The sequence below is a fragment of the Myotis daubentonii genome, chromosome 10 (genome assembly GCF_963259705.1).
Source record: "Myotis daubentonii chromosome 10, mMyoDau2.1, whole genome shotgun sequence".
In the NCBI taxonomy this organism is placed as follows: Eukaryota; Metazoa; Chordata; class Mammalia; order Chiroptera; family Vespertilionidae; genus Myotis; species Myotis daubentonii.
Window position 1 is genome coordinate 8,909,086 of NC_081849.1, and position 8,456 is coordinate 8,917,541.

Consider the following 8,456-nt stretch of genomic DNA (forward strand, 5'->3'; position numbering starts at 1 on the left):
TTGTTATCCACAGGAGGAAACTTTTGTTTGGTTAACATCTGTACTAGCTATTGTTAACTCACCAGCAACTCTTAGATCCTGTATCTCCTAACCTGTCTTGGACTTAGTCACTTTGTGGCTAAAGTTTCCTGATGTTACTCAAGGCTTTCATGCTTGGATGCTCTATGTAAGCACAAGACATGGTTTAAGCAAGGTAGTTTTATTTTCTTCATCAAGTAAAGGAGATGGGGGATTCACAGAAAAAGCTCTGTCTTCCCAAAAGGAGTGCTTTTATACACTATCTGGTTAACTAAACAATGATTTTTTTTTCTTTTTTTGTTTTGTTTTATTTTTCTTTATTGATTAAAGTATTACATATGTATCCTTATCGGCCATTGCCCCCTAACACCCACCCCCACTCATGCCCTCACCCCACTGTTGTCTATATCCATTGGTTAGGCTTATATGCAAGCAAACAAGTCCTTTGGTTGATCTTTCCCCCTTACCCCCACCCTCCCCTAACTTCCCTCTGAGATTTGACAGTCTGATCGATGCTTCTTTGTCTCTGGATCTGTTTTTGTTCATCAGTTTATGTTGTCCATTATATTCCATAAATGAGTGAGATCATGTGATATTTATCTTTCTCTGACTGGCTTATTTTACTTAGCATGATGCTCTCCAGTTCCAACCATGTTGTAGCCAATGGTAAGAACTCCTTTTTTGGCGGAGTGTAGCATTCCATTGTGTAGATGTACCACAGTTTTTTAATCCACTCATCTGCTGATGGATGTTATGCCCAGATTTCAAGATCCCCAAAAGCCCACCAGGGAGCCAGCCAAGTCCGATGCAAAAGCAAAGTGTCTTTATTCGCACTAGTTCAGCTCCCCGACCGCACTCACTGAAGCAATGGCAAGCCAAGTGGCAGAGAGAGCGCGCGAACCCCATGGGAAGAGGGGTTTAATAGGGGGGTTGGAGTAAGGGGAGGAGAGATGACTGTGGGCCCTGCCGATTGGCCAGGTGCAAGTCGGTTTCTCCGGAGTAAGATGGAGGGCGGAGCCCTCGCCCTTTCACTCCCCCCTGGTCTTGAGACTTATAGGCCCAATCATGGGTCTGTTTGCATTACTCTGCTAGAGGCCTGTACTGGGTGTGTAGAACCATCATCTGCACAATCCCTACCCACTCCTTGACAAACTGAACTAGCCTGCTGATGATGCAGGGGCTGAAAGTCAACAGCATTAGGAGGATGCGAGGTTCGCTGTCTTCTTCACCTTCCACTCAGGCTCCCTGCTGTCCTGGGCACAGAAGGAGCTGGGCTTGTGACCTGGCAGTGACAAACTATAATAAATGGTCCCGTGGAAGGGAAAGAAACCATTTTAGTTTTAACAATCTCTCTATTGAAATAGGATTTTTCTTCTTAAAATTCCTCTATGGCTATCAAAAAGCCAAATCAAGACTAATTTATCTCCTGATGTTTGCATAAACACAACAAGAATGATAACTGAATACCTTTGCTGGAATTTCATGATTAAATCTTAATGTGCCCCATAGGGCCAGGAAGCCAAGCCATCCAGCTGCCATCAGGCCTGCCTGCAGTATCTGCTGAGTTAGGTGAATCCCTCACCTGTAGCAACTCCACCTGAGCCCACACTCTAGGCTTTAATGCCCATCTCAGTAGCCCTTCTACTTGTTGCAGCCCAGAGTGAATGGGGGTTCCACAGGGATGCAGAGGCATCCTTATTGCTCCCCTTCTACTCTGACCAACCGCCAGTGATGGTAGGGCATGGGCCTGACGATCCAGCACCAGCCATCTTCAGGGCTCCCAAGCAGGATACCAGGCTTTCTTCGTGGAATTCTTACTGGCTTTAAGTCTTTAGAGCTCAGACAGGGCTCTTTAAAACATGATACTCCAGTCAAAGTTTTCCGTTAATAAAACCACTATTAGGAACCAGTCTTATTGAATCTATGCAAAGAAATGTATTGCCATGACTTATTTAGCATTGCCAGATTTCGGAGGAATTACATAAGGAGAAAAACATACTGATCTTCTCTAAGATTTTCTGATTTTTCCTTGCCAATTCCTTTTCATGGATTTTTCAGAGTTATAACATTCACCCTCTGTTTAGGGAGGCAGAATGTACTCTTTTTGGCTTACTGGCCTGTACTTTTAAATTAGCCTTCTTTCTATGCATAACCATGCTTTAGACCTTCTATTTCAAACAGGCCTTTCCCAGTTTTTTTACAGTTGAGGTTTGTACTACCCCTGACATGGGCATGGTCACGCAGGCCTGCAAGACAGCATACAGGCTGCCAGCTGTCAACTGTCTCTCAACAGAGACCAAAACCTGAGGGGTATTCTTCTTTGTCTAGTTGGTCACCTGCCCTCCTGGCAGCTACACACCTTTCATTTTTTGGGTTCATCCCATATAGTCCCCTTCCAGGACAGCTAACACATAGCTATAACAATGTCCCTCAGTGTGGGAGACTGGACACTTGCCAGTTATTCCCAAAGAATACTAAGGACTGTAGACCATCACCGGTCCACAGCTACAGCTACATTTAAACCTGTAAGAGAATCAATCAAAGGTCAATATAACATATTAATACAATGAAACATAATATTGGCATCATGGCTGCTTCAGGCAGCCAAATCTTCTGCTACTAAACATGTGATCCTATATATTGTCCTTGTCTCTTTGGAGCCATGTCCATGAAGATGCAGGCATTATCTAAGTCTATTATACGGTATTGTGGGGGCTCCCAGTGGTAGGAGTGATCGTGAGCAAGGTTACCAGCCTCAGGCAGGTTGAGCACACCGTAGCTTGAGCTTGAGTGGGTTGCGTTGATCTCGATCGATGCTCCACTTGGTGACGAAGTCTTCCCGGATCACGGATGGGTCCGCTGACCAGATGTGAATGTGATGGACCCAGGTTGTGACGCCGTCTACCTTGAGAGCGGTGGGGGTTGTCAGCACCACAGTGTAGGGACCCTTCCAACGCGGCTCGAGGGTCTCCTGGCGGTGCCTTCTGACGTAGACACAATCTCCTGGTCTGTGCAGATGAGGAGTTGGGGTTGGGCCAGTCTCGTAGATGGTGCGGAGGCGCGGCCAAATGTCCTCGTGCACACTCTGGAGCCCTATCAAGGAAAGAGCTAGTTCTTGCAGCAAGAAAGTCAGATTTAAGGTTAGGAATGATAGGGAGTGGCCTGCCAAACATGATAGGAGAGCCACCCAGTCCCCACCAGTTTCCATGGTTCCTTTCTACCTGCCCTGAACTCTGGGGCCTATCCAATTTGCCCCAATAGCCCTGGTTACTACCTGCGTTACCTGTGAAATAAAGGCTGGTCTGTTATCGGACCCTATCATAGCCTCTGGTTCTCCCAACCCAACGAGGTTTCGGCCAGTCTCCAAGTCAGATTCCTCCTCTCTTGGAGAACTTCAAAGTCCTGATGGCTTCTAGGTAACCCTGCTTATTAGTTACAGCGCTCTGCTTTCTTGACTTTCTACCAGTTCCCTCTGTGGCAGAGCAGCAACCAGGCCTCTTTCAAGGGAGTGCGCTAGAAGGGGTTATCAGCCCCTCCTTTGCTAGCAGCAACAGGTACCAAACCCTTTCAGTACATTTGACCAGCTTCATTCCCACCCACCTTTACAGATTCTAAGGCCCATTCTCTTCCTTTAACCAGCAAGCCAAATGACACTGGCCTGTATTATTTAATTCAGCACAGGCAGGGGGAAGGGTCCATGAAATCTCTGCCCTGAGTAACTGTGAGCCCCACCCTTAAATGTCCCAATCAGACTAGAAAAGCCACAAATACCTTTTAAATCTACCCCAGAATTCCAAAATCCCAACCCAGCACAGAATATTACATAGCAAATCAAAGTTCCCAGCAAACAAACAGACAGAGATGTTAACTAGTTAGTCGGGCCTATTCCACCTCTGACAGAGAGCAAGCGCCCTTGGGTGGTCGCTCAGGGAGCTTTGCTATCGGTCAGAGCACTCAGCCTTAAAGAAATCAAGAGTGTGCTTTTTTTTTTCCACAGACTTCCACACTTACATGAACAAATAATTATACCCAAGTAGACATATACTCTTACACCCTTTCAGTGAACAAGTACTTTTACAGTCTTGGGATCTTGAGCATATAACAGGAACATCGCCCAAGTCCCCTGATGGGGGCCTGACAGGAACAGATGTGGGGGCCTCCCTTTCCCACATCCTAGGACAGGATTCTTGACCTATGTCTCATCCAGATAGAAACGGTACTCATCACAAACAAACAAACAAATCCAAAACCAAAAACCAAGAAAACCAAGGCCAGAAGTACCCTCTGACGTTTCAGGGGTACCAAGGAAGGAGAAGTTAGGCCGCGTCCAGCCCTTCTCACAATCCACCACCAGTGACCAGTCCCTGCTCACTGGTCTACCATCCATTTAACATTTCTCTTTCCTCCCATCACACCAAAGCCATGCTTTCCAGTTAGTTAGAACTCTTAGCCTTAATTTTTAGGTGACATGTAAATAATTAACATTCCTCAGATTAGCAATACATTTAAAAATTTTAAGAGACATAGAAATTTCACTAGTTAAACAATTTTAAACAACAAAGATACATATTTAAGCAATAAAAACAGATCAATTTACAGAAGCAGAGACAGCATGCAATCCAAACCACAGCTTTGGGTACACATTATCTAGAGTCCTTGGGTCCTGGGTCTCCAGAACACTGAACTGGAGCCCTCCGACCCTGGGACAGCTGCGCTGTCCCTCCCAGGCAAAGGAAAAATGTGCCCTCTAAGATCAGTATGAAACCACAGTTTCTACCTGAAATAATCGTACTTTAGAAATTGGATTACTGCTATCAGTTCCTTTTAAAGACTTTGACATAAGGCCGCGAGACAAGCACACTTCCTGACCCATCCACATTTCTGCAGCAAAACTCCGCCTTAAAGCTCCATCCCTAACTAAATCAGAGGGAGGGGCCTTTGCTGTTTCAAGATGGCGGCCCCCAGGAGAGCGCCAAGTCATGCGGCTGTAATTGTAGACAGACAAATCTTATTAGCTGTTTATACCTTTTATAATTATCTTAAAGAATATCAATTAAATTTAAACTGGTCCTTGCATCAAAAATCTTCAGTTGAGGTCACAAAATCAATCCTCCCTTCTCAATCAGACCAATAAGCAAAGACATTTAGTTATTACAATTACATACTTTTTTCCAATTAAATCCAAACCTTAAACTTTTAGCTGGCAAGTTAGATATTCAGCATGTCTCAATATTCAACAAATAGATTTAATTCTGTTCTTTAGATTTTTCATGAGGCAAATTAGAGTACTTTCAAGTGGCTCTGGAAAACCACATTTGAGCCTTGCAAAACAGGTTCTGGCCTACCTGGTCTTTTCAGATATAAATTGACCACATTCTTTAAGATTTTGCTACAGGCGGGAGGCGACTATTCCCTTCCTTCATTAAGAAAAGCTTTCTTAATTAACAAAGGACCAGTGTTTTTTTTTACCTTGGAACAACCTTTAAATCCCAGATGCATTTACTTGGGCAGGGGGTGACCTGTTTTCACAGATCCTCACTCAGACGCCCGCCCGACCAAGTCGTGGGGCCACACAAAGGTGGGGAGAGGGCAGGCCCCCTCCCTCCACACTCGCACACTTTCACCAGACATTCATTCACAGTTTAAACAATCCATTCAATTCCTAACAACTTCCCAACTCCTGAGGGAGCTCTAAAGCCTCCCCCAATCTCCTTGAAATGATCAATCACAATACCCAAAGGTGCAGTCTGAGTCTGTCCCATAACGTCTGTCCAGTAAGTCCACAGAATAAAACATACAAACACAGAAAACTAAACAGGGCCCGAAAATATAGCCTTCCAACTCCATGGAAGCAACTAGACGATGGCCTTATGCCAAACCGGCGGGAGCGACCCGCCTCGTCTCAAATCCGTGAGGGGAAACCACATCCCTCGTGAGGGGAATACGCATCCCTCCTGGGGAGCAGAACGTCTTCCAACTCTCCCCCACCCGTGGTCCTTCAGCAGTACATCCACCTAGACCCCTTCAGGCACTTCAGATTTCAGAAGCGAGCTCTCATAGAACAGAACACACATCGACACAGACACCTACTGCGGTCAGTCAGACACTCCGGATAGGGGGTCCCTTGATGGTCTTGGGAACCCCGGGAGAGACCCTAAATGTTATGCCCAGATTTCAAGATCCCAAAAAGACCACCACCAGGGAGCCAGCCGAGTCCGATGCAAAAGCAGAGAGTCTTTATTCAAACTAGTTTGGTTCCCCCGTCAGCCACACTGCCGACGGCAGCAAGCGGCCGAGAGAGCGCGCGAACCCCGTGGGAAGAGGGGTTTATTAGGGGGGTTGGAGTAAAGGGAGGAGAGATGACTGTGTGCCCTGCCGATTGGCCAGGTGCAAGTTGGTATCTCTGGAGTAAGATGGAGGGCGTAGCCCTCGCCCTTTCAATGGGCACTTAGGCTGTTTCCAAATCTTAGCTACGGTGAATTGTGTCGCTATGAACATAGGGGTGCATATACCTTTTCTGATTGGTGTTTCTAGTTTCTTGGGATACATACCTAGACGTGGGATCACTGAGTCAAATGGGAGTTCCATTTCTTGTTTTTTGAGGAAACTCCATACTGTTCTTGCCTCCATATCAACTTACGCCATACACAAAAATATACTCAAATTGGATAAGGACTTAAACATAAGACGAAAAACCATAAAAATACTAGTGGAATCCACAGGCAGCAAAATCTCAGACATATGACAAAACAATTTCTTCACCAATACAGCTCCTAGGGCAATGGAAACTAAAGAGAAAATAAACAAATGGGACCACATCAAAATAATAAGCTTTTGCACAGCAAAATAAACCATCTGCAAAACAACAAGAAAGTCCACTGCATGGGAGAACATATTTGCCAATGTTATCACCAATAAGGGTTTAATCTCCAAAATGTACAGGGAACTCGTGCAACTTAACAAAAGGAAGATAAATAATGCAATCAAAAAAAAGTGGGCAACAGACCTAAATAGACACTTTTCATACGAAGATTAAAGAAGGCCAAGAGACATTTGAAAACATGCTCAAAGTCACTAATCATCCAAGAGATGCAAATCTAAACATTGATTTCTTCTTTGTAGTTGGCTACAATTGTGGGATTGGGTTGGGTGTCTGTCAAGCTCATCTTGCTTCCCGCTATGCCTACAAAATGCTGTGCTACATTTAAACACTTGGCAAGATGCATTTAGTAAGAGCTTCAATACCTTAAGATTCTTGTCCTAACTAACAATGATATCCACCATAGCATGGCACAGGTTTACTCTAATAACAGGAAGTTCACCCTTATTGAAACCTCACTTGATGGTAGCCTATGATCCTTTTAATGCACCCTTGATTTCTGTTTGCTAATCTTTTGTGGAGGGTTTTTGCATTTATATTTATCAGGGAGATTGGCCTGTAGTTTTTTGTTTGTTTGTTTGTTTTTTCTCATGTAGTGCCCTTGTGTGGTTTTGATATCAGAGTTATTCTGGCCTCATAAAATGAGTTTGGAAGTTTTCCTTCCTCTGCCCTTTTTGGGAGAGTGTGCGATGGATGGGTAATAATTGTTCTTCAAATATTTGCTACAATTCACTTGTGAAACTGTTTGTTGTGGGCTTTTCTTTGTTGGGAGATCTTTTATTCCTGCTTCAATCTCCTTACTCATTATTTGCCTGTTCCTATTTTTTGTTTCTTTATGACTCAGTCTTGGTAGGTTTTATGCTTCTAGGAATTTTATCCATTTCCTCTAGTTTATCTATTTTCTGGTACATGACTCTTCACAGTAGTCTCTTATGATCCATGAATTTTTTTTATATCAGTTGTAATTTCTCCTTTTTCATTTATGATTTTATTTATTTGATCCTTCTTTATTTGAAAATTTTAGTCTAGGTAAGTGTTTGTACATTTTGATTATCTTTTCAAAATACAGATCCTAGGGTGGTTTTTTTTGTTTGGTTTGGTTGTTTGTTTTTTTAATCTTTTCTATTGTTTTTCTTATCTCTGTTTCCTTCCTCTGCTGACTTTGGGTTGGTTTGTTCTCTTTTCTTCTGAGTCCTCAATGTAAAGTTAAGTTGTTTATTTGAGATCTTTCTTTGTTCTTAATGTTGCATCTATCATTACACCCTTCCTCTTAGAATTGCTTCTGCTGAATTTCATGTTTTTGTCTGTGTGTTTTCATTTTTGTTTATTTCAAAATATTTTTATTTCTTTTATGACTTCTTTCTTATATCCATTGGTTGTTCCGGAGTTATTGTTTAATTTTCATGTTTTTGTGAGTTTTTCCATTTTTCTCCTGTTAGTGACTTCTCTAGTTGAATAACAGTGTATTCTGAAAATATATTTAGTGTTTTTTCAGTACTTTTAAATTTGCTAAGACTCGTTTATAAATATACTATGTCAAGTCACTGAATAACTGGCT

The 8,456-nt window shown here is 43.2% G+C and overlaps 2 long non-coding RNA genes across 2 annotated transcripts; one reads left to right on the plus strand and one right to left on the minus strand.

The window, feature by feature from the left end:
- Positions 1-2,567: 2,567 nt before the first annotated feature.
- On the minus strand, positions 2,568-4,172 carry LOC132242660 (uncharacterized). Its single transcript, XR_009454685.1, has 3 exons — positions 4,048-4,172; positions 3,482-3,886; positions 2,568-3,301 (listed from the first exon to the last, which is right to left on the minus strand). It is a non-coding gene; the product is annotated as an uncharacterized LOC132242660 (long non-coding RNA).
- On the plus strand, positions 3,779-4,512 carry LOC132242661 (uncharacterized). The gene is made up of 2 exons (XR_009454686.1): positions 3,779-3,893; positions 4,053-4,512. It is a non-coding gene; the product is annotated as an uncharacterized LOC132242661 (long non-coding RNA).
- Positions 4,513-8,456: the final 3,944 nt, after the last annotated feature.